At 36.1% G+C, this 21,418-nt stretch overlaps 1 protein-coding gene across 9 annotated transcripts in view; it reads right to left on the reverse strand.

Annotated features, from left to right (window-relative positions):
- Positions 1–21,418, reverse strand: part of LRP1B (LDL receptor related protein 1B) — a 1,828,472-nt gene that overhangs the window by 1,384,356 nt on the left and 422,698 nt on the right. The window contains exon 1 of one of the 9 annotated variants that reach the window (XM_077861565.1): positions 13,068–13,305. The exons of the other annotated variants lie outside the window; for them this stretch is intronic. The gene's annotated coding sequence lies outside the window, so the exon portion shown is untranslated. Of the gene's footprint in view, positions 1–13,067; positions 13,306–21,418 lie in introns of those variants that run through there. 9 annotated transcript variants of the gene reach the window in all.

Consider the following 21,418-nt stretch of genomic DNA (forward strand, 5'->3'; position numbering starts at 1 on the left):
AATTCAGTATTTCTAACACGGAAATCATGATCTTCTGCATAAGTCTGCTCCCTGTCCCAGAGTTGATATCTTTGCAAATATTATAAACGTTAACCCATTTTCCCACCTGAAAATATGGTCATTATCTCTGACTCCTCCTCTCTTCCTTTAGATATGCTGTCAACCACTATATTATCTGAATTCTCTATCTCCCCTGTCAGAGCCTTGGTTCAGGTCATCTTTCCTCACTTAGATTAATGAAAATGCCATCTCAATTGATTTTTCTACAAAGCAACTAAGAGTAATTTTTCTAAAACAGACATTTGATAAACTCACTCTTCTACCTAAATTCAGTCAATGACTGCAAATCTTTCAGGATAAAAGGAGTATCCATATCAATGACGTGCATGGTTCTCTATGATCTCTGCCCTGCCTTATCTCTTGTTCTTACCTTTCACTTTAAAGTTAAAGTGCACTAACCTATGAATTCTCCATGTTCTTGTTCAACACAGATTCTTTGCATAAATTATTCCCTACCCTTGTAAGTCCTTGCTCCTATTCTCTCTTCCGCTTGACAAATTCCTATTCATCATTCCAGTGTATAGTGTTCTATAACTTCCATGGTCCTTGTGAGCATTCCCTTCCCCTACCTGCTTCTCAGACTAGAAAAGGCTGGGCCTTGGGGGGGAAGCGAAATGCAGATCATTGGGAGGAAAATGGGGAGGACACTGAACAAGGCCTGGCCAAAGGAAGCATCATGGACAGTGGGGACTGGGAGTGAGCCTGACCTGGTAACCTGGACAGAGTGCGGCAAACCTGTTCCAGGGCTTAATATGCCAGGCTCTGTTCTAAGAGCTTCTTATGTATAAATCATTAGCTTATCCCAAATATCCTACTCTCTTTCACAATTTATAGATATGGGAGATAAAATTGGATGAGTAGCGATAAATTCAGGATTTGAAATCATTTGTTTGACCTCATGCTTGTCCTGGGTCTACATGATTAGGAAGTTCCTAAAATTACATACTGAGAATGTGGGCTCATTACCATTGAATTGTTCCTGAAAAACAAAGAAAAATAGCGTAATCTTCTCTCTTAGACATCCTTAGGGAACAAGTGGTGCTCTTTAAAAACCACAATGAGCATAAAGATACAATTCTCATAAAATTTGAACAGGAAAGGAGATATTAAATGACAATAGATGAGAAAAGCATCTTGTTACTTCTTTTCTGGGCCTCACATTTCTGCAGATGATTACATCTCATCTCTGCCTTTTATTTTTCTTGGTGAATAATTTTTCATAGACTTTTTTCTGCACACTCATCATCTTTGATATTCCTTCTGATAGTTCTTTCTTTTTTTTTTTAATTCCTAAGTCCGTTTCAGCAGATTGGATAAGTAAAACAACACTACTCAAAGTTTTCCATTCTACAACACTTTAAGAAACAATGTTTGATTATTTAAGACTAGCATTGGCACATGCGGGAATGATTGTCTACAATGGCCTATGGACTCTACATACCTGGGTTTGCACCATGCAAACTGTCTCTTTCTTGTGCGTAGTTTATTTTTTCCTACAGAAGATTATTATGTCATATTATTTCCATTGAGTATAATTGTCTGCAACTATACTATTTACCATGGAACCTAACTTACGTTAAGATCTTTCTCATCATTTGAAAAACTGCATAACGAATAAAGACTAATTTGTACAAATTTATTTAATCTTCACAATGAATTTATAATGTATTATTGCCCCCACTTTGAAGTTGAGGAGACTAAATCTTAGCAGTTATAACTTGCCATTACCATGCTCTTGGAACTGTGATTTGAATCGGGTCTCAGTTCTCTACAGATTAGAATGGACTGCCTTAAACAATGACCACCTCCTCAATTGTCCTTATTTGCTTAATAATGTTAATGCTGCTACAATGTTAAAAAATAAACACATATTGAAGTCCTAAATGTCATATACAAGCCCAGGACCAAGGTCTGTTGTAAATATTGTAAAAATTATTGATCCAATGTTATAGTGACTCAGTTACTGTCAAATTCTAGGGAAAAATTAGATGTAGCTTATATATTCTTCTATTCATTTTGTACTATAAATTGAGTAGCTTCCAGTTTACAAACAAAAATTTTGTTTATAGATTGAAATAAATAAGATAGTCCTTAAGCTACATATGTTCCCACCTTTTGAAAAAGGAAATATTCCTTATATCTAAATCTTGTTCTTTATAAATCTATAATTCACAAATGCCCTTTGAGATATATATCCATATTTTAAATCTGAGAACACAACTCAAGGTCTATTTGTATACATGTTTTAGGTCAATTTTATTAATTTCTTCCCCTCTCTATTGAAGTTAAGACTCAGTATAACCCTGAAAAAAAGGCAAACTGATACTAAAAAAGTTTAAAGTATTAGTATAATATTGCCAAAATAAAGTCAGAATCTAGCACAGGGTATTTTGATGTTTAAAACATAAATATGAATGTGTAATAAAGTAATAATGTCAAAGAAATACATAAAATCATCAAATAGTCACGATATAAAACAGAAATTAAACATTATTCTCAATTATTGGAATTATTATATAAAAATAATTCTGCAACCAAAACCAAAATATACCTTGTATTCTTGCTTTAAACTTTACATTGTATTTTAATCAAGATTTTTAATTCCACATTATTAATTCTGGCTCAGCATTCTGGGTGCTTTAAATTATTAATGGATGGCAGTGGGCAAATGAAAGCTCAGAACTCTGAACACTAGAAACTTCACCAAAAATATAGCTGTACACAGTCAAATTTCAATCTTCATTTTGCAATTTAAGAAGACAATGAAGACATAATACATCAATTCCCCCCCACACACCATTTCTTAGCAGACAAATTGAAGGAACCTCAATAATTTAGCAGCTGGAGAGATTCAATTATGAGGGAAGATTAAGAAACTAAATATGTATAACTTGGTTTAGTCACAACAACTGAGAGGGGACATGGATGACTGTTGTCATATTTGAATGAGATATTCAAAGATACAAATTAATGGTTTACCGCACAGTAATAAATAGGCAATAGCAATTAAAGGAGACATTCAGACAAAAAATCAATAATAAGTAATTTTATGAAAAATTTTTGTGTGTGTTGTAGAACTAGACTTCTAAAAAATAAAAACTGATTGATATAACATTCTGGCATGGATCAAGCTTTCTTACTTTCAAAGGCAGCCAGTTTTATAAATAAGTATATATGTATATTTTTTTCTTTTTGGTAATCGACATGCTTAAACATTACACATAACGGTTTTCCACTTTGACTGTTATATTAAAATATTTAACATGGCATTCTTTCAAGATTAAAAGTTTGTAGTTAATACAACTTGGCCAATTCTTTTTTACTTTATTTTAGTTATCCAAAAATAAATACAGTAATCAGCATAAAATTTGTCAGCCCTCACACTTAAGCTTAAAAATGAAGGTGTGCTTGCTGGACTATTAGCTAATGGTATGTAAACTAAGGATCATAAAACACAGTAAGTCACCGAATTAATCCAGCATTTCTTTCTCAGAGGTATTAGCTTCAATCTCATTTGCTCTTTTAGTGTTCTGGAAAAGGGTGGTAAATATGACGCTTGTTACATTTGACACGTGTTTAGGGATGATGATTTATTTTAAAAAATAGGTTACCTAAAAAAGTCTTGGAAAGTAAGGATAGAAATTGAAATGTGGGGATGCCTGGGTTACTCAGCAGTTGAGCGTCTGCCTTTGGCCCAGGCAGATGTGATCCTGAAGTCCCAGGATCAAGTCCCACATTGGGCTCCCCTCAGGGAGCGGGCTTCTCCCTCTGCCTGTGTCGCTGCCTCTCTCTCTGTGTCTCTCATGAATAAATAAATAAAATCTTTTAAAAAATAAATTGAAATATGAAAAGAAACAATGTATTAAAATGTTTCTCATAAAAGATGATAGCAAAATTGGTAATGCAATACAGGGCTTAGCTACCTGGTTACTTCCTAGATCCCTTAAGCTTTATTGGTAATGTTGCATGTATACACAACTCAGGCTGTGTCAGTTTGTTCTAGCTGCCTGAACATCAAATATGCTTGGGGAAAAAAAAAATCAAGAATCAATAAGACTACAGAATTAAGGATTTTCTTCTACAAGAAACAATTGGTACAATTTACATAAAAGTGGCTACAAATGGCACTCAAAACCAGTAGAAGATTAAATGACAAAAACCCGAACATCACCAAATGTGGTGAAGAGGTATAATACTGCTACATAGAATGACTATAATTTATCTCTTAGAGGAGTAGGTGCTGCTTCTCTGCAGAAATGCTTAAAGGTCAGTAGCCTCATGAAAACATTCTTACTTTGTGCCTACATTCTCAAATGCATTCAAACTTTTCATAGGGGGTTACAGCAGTTTTCATTCACTCAAGGGGTGCCTCCATGGGGTTTGGAACCCCCATAGAGCTGGAAAAACCATGGCGAGCAAGACAAATGAGAATGTGTACTCACACAGTTCCCTGCCTAGTGGGGAGTTCAGACAATTACACAAGGGATAACAATAAGAAATGATGAGCATGGCATCGGGTGCTGGAAAACCTATAGCAAGCTAGCCTTGTGAATCCAAAGATCAAGGAAGGCCTTCCTGGAAAAAAAAAAAAAAAATGTTGGTAAAATAGAAACCAAAAGGGATCACTGGCTCTTCAAGTGAGACCTAGTATAAAATCTGTTAGAATACTACATACACACAGGAAAGAAAAGAAAAGAAAAAAGAATAAAAGAAAAGAAAAGAAAAGAAAAGAAAAGAAAAGAAAAGAAAAGAAAAGAAAGAAAAGAAAAGAAAAGAAAAGAGAAAAGAAAAAAAGAAAAAAGAAAAAAAAGAAAAGAAAAGAAAAGAAAAGAAAAGAAAAGAAAAGAAAAGAAAAGAAAAGAAAAAAAAGAAAAAAGAAAAGAAAAGAAAAAACAACAACAAAAAAGATGTTTGAATCTAATTTTGTTTCTGAAGATTTAACCAGTTAGGTCAATCAGATAATAAATGGCTTATTTATTAGATACACTTATCTCTGAGCTTTAATAGCTAGAAGATTTCCATACTCTAAAGAACCTCTTTCTTTAATTTCTCTGATTACTTCCCTGAGCTAGATCATATTCTAATTAGAAAGTATTCAGTAACAAACACAATATGTTTGTGCCCACACAACAGATCTTTTCCAGGTTAGGAAAATTTGAGAAAGAAAAGAAAAGAAATTACTCAAAAAAGCTTAGGGCATTAACTTGCAAGAGTGAATCACAAAGTTTAGGTGCATGAAATTCTCTAAGGTGCTTAATTAAAAAAAAAAAAGGGATTTCTGCACCCACACCACTCATACTGAAATTCTGATTCAGGAGATCTGGGGCTGGGCTCAATCCTTTGTACTTTTCACTAGAACCCAGAGTTATTTTGATGCATGTGTTCCAAATCCATACGATGAGACATTAGAGGTCGTGCTACATATAAAGATAGAAGCTGTTATTGGGGACAGCAGAGATAATTCACTTGCTTCTCCTTTCCTTCATCAAAGTCCTATGCAAGTCACAGGAAGAGAAGAGGCTTCTCTGTACATACCCTAAATCCTATTCATAGGAAAGAAGAGAGAAAGAACAGTACTTCCCAAGCCTGGCTGCACATCAGAATCACCTGGGGAGCTATAAAGCAGACTCATTCGGGCCCTATCCCTGGAGACTGATTGCTTTGGGTAGGTTCTTGGCAGTATTTTAAGTCCCCTTGCTGATTTTAATATGCATGGTGTTGAGGGTGAGGGGCAAAGCACAGGCCAAAGGTAAGGGAAACTATCAGCATTCGCTACATGATAGTTTCTTTGCCAAAAGCTCTAATTTGTTTAATATCCACATCATTTATGATATTAATAGTAAACCTAAAGGTTGATGACTCAAAGGTACAAAGAGAGAGTCAGGATTACAATTTGGAGCTGCTTAATTTAATGTTCATGTTTATTTTTAGCTTGTTTTGTTTCTAACCCCAAGACAAACTACTTTTGATTTTTAAAAAATAGTTAGCCTGCAATCTGCTACAACCCTAGATCACCTCTCTGGTGCTAAGTTATGGTTTTGCATGCTGGTATGGTCTACCAGTCAAAATTTCCTGTTTTAAAGATGTTATATAATTTTCTGTTGCATAGTGCTTGGCATGTACTCAGTAATGTCAGATTTTTAAGTGGCATCTTTAGTAGCGTTTTTTTTTTTTTTTTTTGGCAAGAATATGGATATTTGTTGTATTTTGAACTTAGTTGCATTCTATAAATGTTACAAATAGAAAAATGAAACTGTTGACACTAGGGATGGCAAAAACTAAAGCAAAGATAGCATTATTAGGCAGGCCGGATAAAGAATATTCTTAGTCTCCAGTGCACATTTCTTTGACATTAATTTATTGTACGTTATGGAAACTGCCAAGAAAAACAGTAAACCAAAGAATACACATAATATTGTGGAACTATATGCAACTGATGTTTGGGTCTACATGTGTGGTTTAGTATGTGAAGAACTAAAGAGAACTTTGAAGTTATTGCTTTAAACATGATTTCCCTGCAACCTAAAGGTAAACTACTCTCGTCCATCTAACTTTTGATAAGAACACAGCTTGCTAGGGAAATGTTAATCAAGAAAAATAGCAGTTATTAAATTTCTACTGATATTAAAAAACAACAGAAAGATATCATCACCGTCAACATTATTGCAACATTCTACTCAAGTCCCTTGCAAAGGCTAGTATTTGTTGCCTGTCTTCACCAGTGGACTGTAAACTCATAAGCCCAGATAACCTGTCTATTCTATTCAATTCCATATTCCCAGTGCCTAAAGCAGCACTTATCACAGAGCATGTGCTCTGAAAATATTCAACCAACAAATAAAGGAAAACATGGAGGAAGCATTATCTTTGATGTTAAAATTTATTTTTTCCCAAAATTGCAACCTCAAGTGGCCTAAAAGAATACATTGAGCTAAAAATTCTTCAGAAATGTATTCTAATTTTTATTTTAATCTAAGACATGATGCACATACATATGGTAAAATTATACCATAGCTTGAGATAGTTTTTGTTTGCCAAATCCCCTTATAGAAGTCTATTACTAAACTTTCAGACATTTGACTCTCACACACCTCTTAAGGTCATATCCCATAACAAGGAAAGACAGTCTCTTCTTCCGGGGGTCTGACAACCGTAAAGCTGGTGAAAAACTCTTGAAATACTGGCAACAGACTTCATAATGGGAGTAAATAAAATAAGTGTATTATCGGTTGTGTGATACAGAACACTATTAAGATAGATTCTGGAGTTACCAACATGTGAACACGGGTACTTAGAGAACACTGCAAAGGGTTTGGACACGAAAATAAAACTAACTGATAGAGAGAGTCTAATAGCTTTTAAGGAGAACTTGTGCCTGATGCCAAAAGAATTAGAATTTTCTCAGGGAGTTATGGGTTCCATTTGAGCCATTGAGAATAAAAGAAGAAAAAAATCTAATAAGGTATCTGAGATGCATTTACAAAGTGTACTCCCTAACTCCTACTGTTTCAAACCTTCTCCTCCTCCCAACTTTCCTAGTCATGGCATCAGCAGCTAAGATTGAAATTTTGACGTCAGGGTACCTGAGTGGCTCAGTCAGTTAAACATCTGCCATTGGCTCAAATCATGATCCTAGGGATTTGAGATCGAGCCCACATCAGGCTCCCTGCTCAATGGGGAGTCTGCTTCTCCCCCCTCCTACTCCTACTTTCCCATGCTTGTGCTTTCTGTCAAATAAATAAACACAATCTTTAAAAATTAATTTTATTGTCCACACTATACCCTGGTGTGCTTTACCCTTCTCTATGTGATGGATTCTATCACAAGAGAAAATCCACATGCCACCATTTCTAGGACGCCACCACTTTGGAGTCACAGTACAAATAATTCACTCCATTCTTATTCCCCTTCACTTATAGAGTCCAGGTTCACATCCTGATTCTATCACTTGTAACCTTGACATCCTTATGAAAGTATCTATACTCTTGAATTCCCTAAGAACATGCCTCACTGAATTGTGAGGATTACAGGCATTTAAAAAAAATTATTTATTTGTTCAGGAGAGATACAGAGAGAGAGAGAATGGCAGAGACACAGGTAGAGGGAGAAGCAGGCTCCATGCAGGCAGCCTGACGTGGGACTAGATCCCAGGACTGCAGGATCACACCCTGGGCCAAAGGCAGGCACTAAACCACTGAGCCACCCAGGTATCCCAATTATAGGCATTAATTCAAGAAAAATACTTACAGCAGGGCCTGGAAGCTAGGTATTTAATAAATAATATTTTAAAAAATAATCTACAGTCTCCTTCATATTACATTGCCCTATAATTTTCACCATGTAAGATAGTCTTTCCATGCTAGACTGTAATGTTCGAAAAGGCAATGTTTTTTTTAATTAGATTTCTAGTATTCAGAATACCTAGTATAGTTCAATTTTCAACATTTATTGAATGCCTATTATTTATATAATTTGGTACCTTACCTGGATTTATAAAAAGATAAATTGCCCCAATCATCAAGTAGCTTATAATGTATTTGGGGAAGTAAACCATACATAGAAAATTAGGAATTAGGCTGCTTTCACGATCCAAAGCCAAATGAGTTCTATGACCAAAGACAACGTGAAATGTGAAAGGTCAAGGCAGGCATAATCCTTGAGGACAGAAAAAATAGTTCTTGTACAGAAGAACTTGGAAGGGGTGTTAAAATGATGGTATATATTAACAAAGACATTAGGTGAGCAACACAGCAGAACGGCACGGAGATAGGGACGGACAGGCCAAGATCAATGTGGCTTAATGATGGTTCTTGTAGGAGAACAGTAAATGTCGGGGGTTGCAAATCACAGTTCCTACAGGCAGGTGATGTGAGTCAAGTGGGCCAGGTATAAGGCAGAAAGAGTATGAGGTTATGGCAAGCTAGATGGCCTACTCCCCTGAGTAAAGGAGACCGTAAACTCCCAGTGATGACTATTGTTTCATTGAAACGGGTAACAATATTGCCAGAATACGTGCTTTTTTAAAAAATGAGATCTCTTCTGATTTTCAACATTTTAAAAACCACTCTGTACATCAAACGAATTACACTTGCCAAAGACTGATGGCTTTGGCTGCTAATTGGTAACCTCTGGAAAAGTCTGAATTTGCCATATGCAGGTCTAACTGCCAGGTGAGACATTTATAATTCATATATTAGTAGGAAACCGTCAAAGGTTTTTTGAGAAGTGTTATATACTCAGAAATATTTTAAGCAGATTGTTCCAGGAAACTGTTTGTAAGATGGATTATTGAAAAGAAAAGTCAAGCAAAATGTCCAGTTTGGAAATGAATGTTCAGTAATACAGGTTAAAGTATTATGGGCAAAACTACAGTGTTAGTTGTGGAACTATAAAGAGAGTGATCTAAGGTTCAAAGCAAACCACTTGAGCCCGTCTCTAATTTTAGCTGATTCAAATTAGCAGAACTTGGGCAGGCAAAAAACTAATTGCTCCCATTTCTCTTATTTCTCCTTTAATCAAGAGATCTACATAAGTGAGCTCATTAAAAGAAAACCCTGTCTCACCAAATGAACCTTGCCATTTTGTGTAATAATTATAGCACAAAAGGAAAGGTTAATCTGATTATACATAATAGGATAAACAGAACATTTTCAACATCTGTGCTAAGTAGTCCTGAATGTTTCTTATATGTCCTCAAATAAGTACAATTACTTATGATTTTCAGTAAAAGTCATCTTTGCCCTTAGGCTTTTGAAAATTAGAAGAGTATAAATAAGCAGCTATCATACCCAACGTAAGGACAGACTATCATACTATAGCACGTAAGGTGTTAGAAAAGGGACCTCTTGGCTAAAGATTTTGCAAGCTGTTACAAAGACATCCACGAAAGACAAATATCTGTGCTTACTGTTCAGTGATAAAGCATAATTACCTGGCGTTCCCTCTCCAGGGTGTTAAATTAAAAAGCAATGGTTAATCTATGGCTCATGTTAGTCTGTTTTTATGTATTAATAACACAATGATTATGGGTAATTCTCTTCCTTATGAAATTAAAACTTTCACAGGAACATCGTTCAACTCAGCGATGATTTGCACTACTCCCAATACAGACAGAACACCATTATGGATGCGTGCCAAGGCACTTTGGTTTGCTGGCTCGCTCTCTGAGTTTCAGAGAGATATTATTTTTAATTTTGAAGCCCTTTCATTCAACTCCCACACACCAAACCCTGTCTTGGGTCTCCTGAAATGAATTCGGCAGCCAGAAAAATCAACTAAGATCATCTCATCCTGAATCACATTCTCCCATTTGGCACTTTCCCCAGTGGTGTTGCTGAAGACGTGCGTAGAATAAACCAGGGTGCACGGAATGGGGTGATACTGGCTTCACACCTTGCTCACTTGTAAATGAGCTGGTTATGTTGGTTTTGGGGAGTAACTCAATTTCCTCAAATAATTTTTCCTAAGCTATCCTGCTATACTCTGATGTATGAAAATTCTTTGTTACAAAGGATATTTGAAGTTGCCACTCCTATTCTATCACTTAACATTTCCTCCTTCATATTTTGCCAATTCCTTCCAGTTCTTCAGTGATTCTGATGAGAGATTTTACACATAGCTTACTGGCAGACATTCAGGCTCAGTGAAAAAGAAGCCAAGTTAAGTAGTCCATTTTGATGAGAGAAAATGAAAAATGGTGAACTCAAAGAATTGTTAATATAATGTTCTTGGTGAATAACTTATTTGCATTAATGCTTAGATCAGGAATATTTTTGAAAGTACGTGTAGTGCCGTGACGTGTCGGGATTTTATTCCATTGTGTTTCTGTTCTGTTGCATTTACTAACTTTTCTCTTATTCAAAATGGCATCAGTTAAAATGCTTTATTAACCAGAACTTCTAAAGTTATAACAGTGGTTTTTTAAAAAAAAAATCAACTTGAAACACAATACAATGTTTTGAAGTGCCTTCTGAATTATCAAAGAAGTATGTATACTTTCATTATCTAATTCATTTTATTCAGTGTAACACATAAAACCCTCCAGGGTACTTGAATCTGAAATTTAAGCTTTAAACTTTTCTTAAACCCCTTAGAGAACCATGTAAGTTCAATTGCTTCTTGTTCCCTACTGCTACCCAGTTGCAGCCCACCTCTTCATCCCCTAGGCGTTATATAACATGCATAATGCATATTGAGCTTGCATTTTATCTCCCTGTTAAAAATAAGCTTAGTAGTCATCCCAGACTCGATGCCTGAAATTATCTAATTGATATTTTCTTCCCAACATCATTACTGTCCTGTCAGTAGCCTCTTCTCACCACACGCCTTTCTCTATAAGGATCCACCCATGTCTTACCACATCATTAACCATTATCTAGTGTAATGGACTAGATCCCTATATGATCTCTGGCCCTTTGAGCTCCAAATTCATGTTCTCAGTTGCCTATTAGACATAATCACTGAATACCCTCTGATGAGTCAAACTCAAAGGACATAAAATTGAGCCCCTTATACTCTTTCATTTTAAAGCTGCATATTATGGAGTATACTGGTTATGTGGAAGGGTATACATTGTTTAACCATAGCATGTGCTCTTTTGGTAGTTTACCAGATGCAAGCACCAATATAAGCTGCTTCTATGTACTATTTCATTTAATTCTTACATCAACTTATGAGAAAATGCATAAATGCATTAATAACTTCATTTTACAGGGACAACCAAGGCATAGTGGTCAACATTCTGAAAGCCATATTTATGGCAGATGGTTGTGCCAGTATTTAAATAGGTAGTTTGACTCTGGAACTACTATATTTAAACATATTCTTTGCCCTCTATAATCATGAAAACCTGAGCTTGAACCCCAATTTCTACTGTTTATTATGAATAATCAGATTTCTTCATAGAGTTGATGTGAGGAAAGCCCCTTATACAGGGTTATTATCCCTTCCATTCTACCTGACATTTCCCAGTTTTAGCACTAAATGATCTATGTCTTAAGAACCTCCTGAGTCCTGGACAAATCTGGAAGTTAGGACGCTCTGCCTTTACATTTGGGTGGTGTTTAAAGGATTGTTTTTCCTCCTCAAATTCATTTAACTAACACATTGTGGCAATGCTACTTCTGTAAAGTTCTTCCACCAATTCCCTTTAAGAATAACTTTATAGCTGCCATTTAGTGCTCACTGTGTGCCAGGCACTATTCATTAACTCAAATGTTATCTTTATGTCACAGACGAGATACAAAATTTTGGAGAACTGAAGCATCTTTTCCAAGGCTACACATCTTGTAAGCAGTGAAGCAGGAACTGAAATGGAAGTCTATTTGTCTCCAGATTCCATGCTTTTATGCCTCCCTCCATATTTATCACAGTTCTGCTGAGCTAATCATGACATGTCTGTTCTTAAAATACTTGCTGGCTACCTAAACAATATGACTAGCATTCAAGGCATATTACAATCTCTCCCAACCTACCTGTTAGCTTCATTTTTTTAACTTAGCAGTAATGGACAACATGGATAGATCCAGAAGGTACTATGCCAGATGAAGTAAGTCAGACAGAGAAAGACAAATACCATATGATTTCCTTTAATGTGAAATCTGAAAGTCTAAGGAACAAACAAAAAACAGAAACAGACTCAAATATAGAACTGAAAGTCTAAGGAACAAAACAAACAACCAAAAAGAAACAGAAACAGACTCAAATATAGAACTGGTGGTTGCGAGACAAAAGAGGGGTGAGGGATGGGTGAAATTGGTGAAGAGGATGAAAAGGTACAAAATTCCATTTGTAAAATAAAAAAGTCATACAAAGAGGGTATAGCATAGAGAATATAGCCGATAATACTGTGATAATGTTGTATGGTGACACATGGTAACTACACTTATGATGGTGAGCACTGAGTACAGAAGTGTCAAGTCATTACGTTGTATACCAGATACTAATATGTCAACTATACTTCAGTAAAAAAAAATTAAAGATATTAAAAGGGACTCTTTGTCCCTTACCTGTCTCCCAAATCGAGTCCAGACTCCTTGGGGGGCTCTGCAGGACTCATGACAAACTCTGTTTGCCGTCTCCTTCCTCCTCCTGGCAAACACTGCCCTCCTTTTGTTGGTCGTGTAACACCTCTTGTGATTTCATGCCTCGTCTTTGTTTCTAACACTCCTCTGGCCTCAACCAGTCTTCCCCTCACTCTCCATTTACAGAGCTCCTGCTTTGCCCTCAAACCCCACTCAGATGCCATCTCCCCAGTGAGGTCATAATGAACTGAGACAAGGGTCAGAGCCAGAGAAGGTTGGGGCACAAGGGTCAAGGTACTGGGGCCTTCAGCCGTCACAAAGCTTTAGGGAGACAACTCAGCTCCAAGCCAATAGGTTATTCGTTCTCAGGAAGCTGAACGATGGCCTATGCTTCCAAGCAAGAATGAATCTCTAGGGCAGCCCTGGTGGCCCAGCGGTTTAGCGCCGCCTTCAGCCCAAGGTGTGATCCTGGAGACGCAGGATCGAGTCCCATGTTGGGCTTCCTGCATGGAGCCTGCTTCTCCCTCTCTCACTCTCTAATAAGTAAATAAAATGTTAAAAAAAAGAAAAGAATGAATCTCTAACAGTGATGGAAGAAGACTGAGGGGGCGCCTGGGTGGCTTGGTGGCTCAGTGGTTGAGCGTCTGCCTTCGGCTCAGGGTAGGTCCCTGAGTCCTGGGATCGAGTTCTGCATTGGGCTCCCTGAAGGGAGCCTGCTCTTCCTTCTATGTCTCTGCCTCTCTCTTTGTGTCTCTCATGAATAAATAAAATCTTAAAAAAAAAAAAAAAAAAAAAAACTGAGAAAGGAAAGAAGTTCACCTGGACAAAAAAAAATCTATATCTATATCTATCTATATCTATCTATCTACCTATCTATCTATCTATCAGCAAATAGTTGTATTGAAATTTAAGTGTGCTTGAATGAATAAAGTCCAAAATCTTAAGAATAACTCTCAGGGGGATGCCTGGGTGGCTCAGCAGTTGAGCGTCTGCCTTTCACTCAGGGCGGGATCCCAGGGTCCTGGGATTGAATCCCACATGAGGCTCCCTGTGAGGAGCCTGCTTCTCTCTGTGTCTCAGCCTCTCTCTTCCTGGGTCTCTCATGAATAAATAAATAAAATCTTAAAAAAAAAAAAAATAACTCTCACGATCTTTCATGCTATTGCACTTAACTACAATACAATTTTTTCACATGTGTTCTGCATTCCATTCTCAATGGAATATTTATTCTATTCCAACACTGAGGAACAAATGAGGACAATTTGAAGCCTTAATGGCTTTGCTCATGCTATATGTTTTAGGTGGATTTTCTTCTCCACCATTTTAAAATGCTCACATCCTTCAAGAAGGCAGATGACAAAATGCAAAAGATAGACTGTCTCATTCATCTTTGTGTGTTTAGCACGTAGCACTACACAAGGTATGTAGTAAGTTTCAGAAAATACTTCTAGAGTCCAACTAAATGAATTATCTATAGCCAATAAGCAATGACAACGCTAACCCAATACCACAGCTCAATTCCTAGAGTGGTGAGCTTTCCATTAGACCAACTGCCAGAAGCAAGTTTCCTCTGGCAGACTGGAAAAAAAATCTGTTACATTCCTTATGTCTCAAATTCTTAAACTGAAAACCATCCTAGCTGATCCCTGGAGTTGTTAACAGGAAAAGCATTTAGATTATGATTTTTCAATTCTTTGATATTGCTTCCTAATATCCTATTAGGCTAAGAAAAGTATACATTATCTAAAATCCTCATAACCTTAAAAAATTAAAGGACCTATGATTAATCACCTCCATTATAATCCATTAATCAATTATACTAATATTTAATTCCAATCGCTGCTTAAATGTTTATAATACTGGATCCTATTTCATTCTATCAAATGAATGAAGTCTCTGGAGGCACATCTACAATTACCATAGGCCACTCATGGGAAGTTAGTAGTGTCAGCACTGATACTGAAAATATAAGGTTTTTCGTTTGTTTGATGTCCTTTAGTGAAAAAATATTTATTCAGTGTCTGCCATGTGTTAGGCACTTTGTTATAATCTGAGGGTATAGAAATGAACCAAGTTGCAGCCTAGCTATGGTGACAAACATGGGAACATCTGATCATTATGCAATGATATGAATGCTATGATAGAGGCAGGTGTAAAATGCCCTAAAAGTATAAGAGGGAGCCTGGCTGATTCACTCAACAGGTATTTACTGAAATCCAACGAAGTGATGTATATTGTTCTAGGTGCCAAATTTTACATTAACTTATTTTTAAATTATAAAATGAAAGTATTCCAACATTTGTGAGAGGCTTTTTTTTTTTTCATTTATAGAAATCTTTGTGTTGCTTCAACCAGGGATTTTGAAATATGGAGGAAAAAGTATGATCTAACTGGATTGGTAGTTCAGGTAACTTTCAGCCTCAATAAAATGTGAAGGTAAAGGACAAAAAAAAAAAGAACCATTTTTTGACCTGTTTTGCAGATATTTCTCAGAATAAACCATCCCCACTCAATAAAATGTTATCTAAAATATAAAGTATATCAGCTCCCAGTTTCTCTAACACCTTGTTTTATTGATAATATCATAGGAACAACATACAACACAGATCTTATCAAGATGCCAGAAAGACCACCTTTTCACAGGCTACTCTTCACAGGGGTCAAATAACCAGCAGGAGGAGCTGGGTTCTGTCTTCAGGAATAACAGGCCCTCAGGGCAGAGCAGGAGTTGTTGAACTCACCCAAGGCTCATGTAAGAGCTACACACACATTTTTAAGGAACTATTTTAAAATAATAAAATAACTGATACAATTTCTGGACTACTTTTTAAAAATATTTTATTTATTTTAGAGAGTACGGGTGCAGGAAGGACCAGAGGCAGAGGGAGAGGGAGAAGCAGGCTCTCCACTGAGCACAGTGCAAAAAGATCACTATTATAAATACTTACGCTTTCTAGAATAAGGCTTAATCGGGAATTATTTAAAGTCATAGGTTTAGATATAAAAGAAAAAATAAAATGTTAAAAAAACTTTCTAGCTCAAGCTGAGAATCACAAACACAGATTTTAGAGGTTGCAGAATTAATCTAGAAGTCATCTTTGAATATAGCTATGAACAGAACAATTGGAGACTCATTTGAGAGCTTTGCGTTGGTAAGCTGACTTGATCTAATGATCACTTTCATCTATATCAATAAACTACCAGCAAAGTCAGGAAAAATAATTCTATTATATCGATTTTTGTCATTAAATTTTCTGTCACATTAAGTTTCAGGAGTAACCTGGGAAATCTATATTTTATGCCATATTTATACCTACTTGATCTACTTGACTGTCGTTGCCAGGATGACTTAGGAATTATTCTTAACCTTTCATCTCTGGTCTTTAGGACAATTACCCTGTCTGTCAATTATCCAAATTTTACCATCTCATGTATTCCTCTGATTTTATCTAGACATTAACACCAACAATAAACTGCACTGAAATGCTTCAGCATCCCAATCTCCTTGGGTGGTCCCTGGCACTACCCACCCATGTATAGTGTGACAACCCAGCCATAGCTGATTTGGCAAGTAGTATACACCTGACCCTAACTAACTCTTTCCAAGGAATATTGAAGTTGGAACCAAGAGAGATGAAGTAACTGGACTAAACCAATGATGAATTTGGCTGGACGGATTAGTTTGGTTATCAAATGTCCAGAAGGAGACCGACATGCAGAGTAAGTCAGATGAAGCCGAACTGTAGAAAAAAAGCAGAGGAAAGAACAGGTGGAGAGAAAGTAAGATACAGCAAGAATGACTGTAAGAGAGCAGGACCCAGACAGAGAATAGCTGCCCCTGCTCTTGTCCCTGGATTTGGTGGAGCTCTGATCTCCATTGAGTTCCTTGCGATACCTCACAATACCTTGGAAGCTTTAAATTAAGATTCTCCTTGACATAGGTGTCAAATTTAGATAAGAATATAAAATCTACAAAAGTTCTTCCTGTCTCTCAGTCACTAAACTCATGGTTTTCTGATTCTCCCTGAGACCTTCCCATCCAGATACCAAGGGACATATTACTCAGTTCACCTTTCCTTCATTTAAAAACCTGATCCACCCATTATCAGATAGAGCTCAATGTGACTCTAAGCCAACTATGTCTCAAGAGCATTTGCATTTTATTTTTTTTAAGATTTATTTGAGACAGAGAAAGTACATGCCTGTGCACACAAGTGGGGAAGGAGCAAAGGGAGAGAGAGCATCTAAAGCAGACTCCTCGCTGAGTGGGGAGCCTGACCTGATGTTTGATCCCACAATCCCATGATCATAACCTGAGTGGAAATCATGAGTTAGCTGCTTAACCAAATAAACCATCCAGACACTCCAAGAGCATTTACATTTTAAATGTAGCTAACACACACATATATTCACATACTTTTGGAACTCTGGGGAAAAAAAATGAACTCTAATTAGCTCCTTTGAATTCATAGGATATATAAGATTGCTTACCACACCCACACAAAAAGTTAGGACTGCCAAATTCACTTAAAAACCAAATGCATATGGATGGTGTTTATTTTTAATTTATTATAATTAATGTCAAAAGTAACTTTCTCTGGGAACGTTAATTTTCAATATGATGCCAATTGGAAGTCAGAAAATTTGTAAACAGAAAATTTAAGATTCCTGGGAATCATACAAGTGGTTACTACCTAAATAACATTTTCATTTAATGAAATGTTACTTAAAAATGAAACCACCAAGTTATTATTGGTATAATCATACATTATGATATAATCATACATTATGATTGTACCAAATATAAATCACATAGCGCAAAGCAATTGGCTGTTATCCTGAGCAAGCTACCAATGGCCTGTCTTTATATATTATTGCTGTCACTTGTAAATGGAAATAATGGAACCTACTTCATTATGATATAATTACGATTAAATGAGATCATCTATAACAGTTGCTTGCCCATAATAAGTGGTGTTAACTATTGTTATTAGTATATGTCCTCAAGGTATTGTGGTACACACATAGACAGGTATTAACTTAATTCCATTTGAACATAAAAATAAATCTTACCATTAACACTCTTTTAAAAATGTTTACTATTAATTTTTGTAAAGTCTTTCTAGGCATGAAAGAGAAGTGATGAGTTCTAAAAAGAGGCTAACTCTAATCCAGCTTTTAATTGATTCTGAATCTTCTTGAGGTCCAAAGATCAGTCTGCAAAATAGCCAAGTCATTAAGCTTGTGTATATTTTAAAATATAGTTTTAATTCAATGATAAAGTTATTCATGAAATAAACATACATTTTATGCAAGTGAACACTTCTTTAAATACTTCTCTAAAGTGCATTTGAGGAAATGGTAGGGCTAATGTTCAAGCAATGAGTAGAATATAGCATAATAAATGCTATATCAGTTAAACAGCAATGTTAATGCCAGACCAGGTTCAAATTCAATAAAACTCAGCTGTAATGTAGAAAGCCTTTTTGTGAGCAGTTATTAGTTAAAATGAATTCTTTTATTACCTTAGTAAATTGCCAAATTGCTAGAATAAAGCCACCCAAATAACATTTAATTTTAAATCGAATAGAATGAGATGTCACAATATATTCCTTTTCATTCTATTTTTATATTTCAAATAAACATATTTATATTCTTATAAGTCATTGGGTGAAACTATTTTTAGTGATATATTTATAAATGATAATTTTATTAGTCTTATTCTATGTTTAAAGATCAATCAAGTTATCAATCAGCTATATGCTATGTCTTTTCCCATCCTGGCACCATAGACTATAGAAATTTGGTGCCCAGACATTATTTAGTCATGGTGATTTCCTACCTGATTTGCTGTCTTAAACATCGAGCAGTAACATTTGTCGGTGGAGTGCTATAGCCTCCCTACTGTCACTCCCTTGAGCTTACTCCAGGTTCTTTTCCTCATTCTTTGGTCTGCAAGTACCATTATGAACTTACAGAATCATCAATAATTTGAATAAAGTCAGGAGAAAGAGAAAAAAATTAGACCAAAAGTAGCTTAACTCTTAGTGTGAATAACTACACTAAGGCATATGAACTTTGTTTTCTTGCATCTAAGTTTCTCTCAGCTGTATTTGGAACCACTAAATGAGAAATTGTTCCTAATAGGCATCTGTTGCATGAACTGATGGATAGATTGATGAATGTTATTGCTAATGATGACTACTACTCAAAACATGATGTATTCTCTTAATAAGTGGTGTTGCTTCCTTTGCTTCCATGGCAATTGTTTTTAAATTAATCTAGAAGCAGCTTATTTTCCTAGGCAGTTACATTCTTTTGTAAGTATTCAGGTTTTAAAAGAATTGCAGCAAAGTGAGAACTACTTTCAGACTGAGTAGGATAGAGCTCCAATCATCCAGAATATTAGCAGAGGGTGAAATGCAGGTTTGCTTTCCTAAATCAAAATAAGATTAGAAGTATGCAGAATAGTGTCATGGGCACAGACGCATAGAAGACTGATTTAAAAACAGAAACAAAAACATTTGACTTAGAGAAGCAGCTAGACATCTCAACACAAATAATTCCAAGATAACTAAGGCATTTTGACTATTATGATTTTTTGTTTTAGATCTTTTTTTAAGGCATTTCTTCACCAAAGCTTTAGTGCAATAGAATATATTGGACTAGCATGACCCAAATTTGTTTCTGGAATGCCACTCCTGTAATAGTCCACCAAAATGGACAAGTAGATTATTTCGGAAATATTCCTGTTTGTCTCACAATGAACAAAGCAGTTTCCATGCTTTCTTCACTTATAAGAAAAGAGCCTACCTCAAGTACAGCAGAGAACTAGTTCTTGCGTCAAAGACGGCTGTTTCTAAAATAGCTTACCAACAATGTAGAAAGTTTACTTTGTGTACTGGGCTGGAGAGCTAGCCAGGTGCTATTTGTTTGATAGTCAAAGTCAAGGAATCTGAATTCAGGTGGAACTCAGGAGCTCACGTCTGGTGATGGGGATCTGGGTTAGAAATACACACAATTCCTCAACCAGTGTTGGTAAAGCACACATCTCTGGGTAGAACACAGAATAAGGAAAGAAGGTCAGGGGGTTCTCCATAACCTTGCAAAGGCCAACACTTTTTTTTTTTTTTTTTTAACACTTGTAAGATCACTCTCTCACCAGAAAACAGTGTTTGTGCATTCAGCACAGAGCTATAAAGGGGATTAGAAGCACTCCTTAAAATGTTCAACAGCCTCAGCAGCAAAATTGTAGTGCTTAAGTCCTATAATTTGAAGAACAGGTATTTTTATGCCTTTGCAAGCTTTATATTTTATTTCACTTTTGAGACTCACAGATGCTAGTGTTTTAATGAAAATTTCTTTTGCAAAAGTGACAATATATATGTTCCCCCTGTCCCTCCCCAGGGAAATGACTTTGTTTTAATGCTAGAACTCCAGTATGAATACGATGCTTGGTGAGAAATACATCATTTAAAGTAATAAAGGAGAGTTTCTGGAAGGATCAAGAGGAAAATAAACCATATCAGCAACAAAGTTTTAAGTTGCAATTTAAGGTGATCCTCTGACAGGAAGTTGCTTGAAAGGAAGGCCACTGCTCTGCCTATGTTTTTGTCATTTGCAAAAAGCTGAAAAATCTGCTAAAGCCAAGTGGTTTTGGCGGCCTGCAATCTTTCTATAGCATGCTGTGCTCAGTTATGTTCAATGACTAAAAGCAATAATGTTTTGATTCTAGACTAATATGTCTAGCTCTGCAATTGATTGTAAGCCACTTTATGAGACAGTCTGAAATCCTTCCTGTGTCTAGTAGCCTTGATGAGCTCCTTAGCAAAATAAATTAGCAATCTTGAGGCTTCCCCCCCCCCACTTTCCTACTGCCAAGACTTTCTAAATAAACCCTCTGTATTTTCTCCCCCAGCGTGATTCCCAGGTGGGGTTGCAATTCAGAGTGGCTGGTGTTTAATTTGGGTTTAGGTGTTTAGGTGCTCACGCAGTTTTAGTTCTCAGCAATATCTTCTCATTTGTACTTGCTTGACCTGATTTGATCCATTTTTATTTTCTTAAAGCTCAGAGGTAGGATATAAATGTCAATAAAAATTAACCTCTGGCCAGTACTAACCTCAAATGACCTCTTCTATCTTAATATCCCAGAAAGCAATTTTCTCTTAACTAATTTGTAACTATTTATTAACTGCATATTAATGTTATTTTGGACTCGGACAATCTTTCTTTTCTTTTTGAGTCGGTGAAAAGTCAAATGTGATGGGATGGGTAATGGCAGTGATTGTTGTTGAATGATTGTTGTTATACCAAATAGTGCTGTTTATGGCGGAAAA

The sequence above is a fragment of the Canis aureus genome, chromosome 20 (assembly GCF_053574225.1).
Source record: "Canis aureus isolate CA01 chromosome 20, VMU_Caureus_v.1.0, whole genome shotgun sequence".
NCBI lineage: Eukaryota > Metazoa > Chordata > Mammalia > Carnivora > Canidae > Canis > Canis aureus.